Genomic DNA, 1507 nt, shown 5'->3' on the forward strand with positions numbered 1-1507 from the left:
AAGGGAAGTAAAAGAAATCCCAATTTTTTAATCTTCCTTCAAGGTGATTTCATAAGGTTTAATGTTTAAAGTATATCCATGTTAAGATTAACTTCTTACAGTCCTGTATTTTATAGGAGTATTCAGCACCTGTCTTATTTTGATTCAATTTCTGAAAAGATATTCCACCTTTTCATCTTGCTTTATTATACAGTTTTATCAAAGGCAAGACATTCACATGGAAAGTAACCCACAAGGAGGAAACACTCCTGGGCACTGCCAGTGTCCCAGTGGACATTGAAGGTTCAATTGCATGACCAGATAATTTTAATGTCTCATCTGGGATTCAGGAGCAAGCGTGGAAGATCCTTGTTTCTGAAGACAATATAGCCACTTGTAACAGGGACCCCACCAGCAGGTACACAAACACATCTAGAGGTGTGTGGCAAATCCTATGCATAAATGCTTAGAGGCAAACAATAAGGAAAATCTGAGGGTGGGAATAAAGCCAAGCCCTCCACCTAAAGCTTCAGAAATCATCTATTCCTTTTACACACAACAGCCCTGTGAAATGAGATGTGGGGTGCACTCCCATTTTGCCTGTTTGAGAGGTCTGGTGTGTGAGCAGGTGTGTGTCAGGCGGGCAGAGAATGTGAGTGCCCAAGCTTAAGGGATATGCTGAACTTACCAAATGAATGGTACTTAGAAAAAGTAAGATGTGTCTTCTCTTCAGGGTATGACTTGAAATAAAAAAATGAGCTGACACTTCATAAAAAATACCAAAAAACAATGTAGGGACTGCAGTCCAGGAGGGCAAGGGAACCAAAGCCCAGAAGAGATCCAGGGCTTCCGAGCTCCTCCTGTCCCAGGTGGGCTGATGCTGGTCTGTCAGAGACTGAAATATTATATTTTATGACTTAAACATTTTCTTAAAGGACTTTTAAAACTGTATTACAAAAGCTGCAGAGAAGATTACCACACCCTGAATGGGGCCCTGAGGCCTGACACTGCTCACTGATGAAGATAAATAAAGTAACAACTCAGGGCTGGGGACATTCATGGAGCACAGGCTTAACACCTCCAAGGTGGAGACCACAGCCCCAGGGCTATCAGCTGCCAGGCTCACACAGACCCTCCACCAAAGGGTGGGAGGAGGAGAGGCTTTGGGTATCTGGGAAAAGCCTGTGGTCAGAGGTGCAGTGACTGCCCATCCTCCCCTGTGCAGGGGAGCCCAGCTGAGGGGTCCTCACTGGGGGGGGAAGCTCATCCACAGCAGAAGGGGGTGACATGGCCCATCACAGGGGCCCCCCTCAAAGGGGTCCCCAGACCCTGCACCAGAGCACCAGAGATGATGCAACAGACCCTCAGTGTTGCAAGGGACAGTGTCAAGCCAGCCCCTGCAAGAGGAGGCACGTGGGTGTTCCCACCTGGCCCAAAGTGTACATTAATCCACGGGATTCTGCCCTCTTTGGCGTGTGGTGTGCTGGCGTGTGGCGGCGTGGCGGAGCCTGTGGCGGGGGGGGCCCCG

Source organism: Corvus brachyrhynchos, unplaced genomic scaffold, assembly GCF_000691975.1.
Source record: "Corvus brachyrhynchos isolate BGI_N302 unplaced genomic scaffold, ASM69197v1 scaffold80, whole genome shotgun sequence".
In the NCBI taxonomy this organism is placed as follows: Eukaryota; Metazoa; Chordata; class Aves; order Passeriformes; family Corvidae; genus Corvus; species Corvus brachyrhynchos.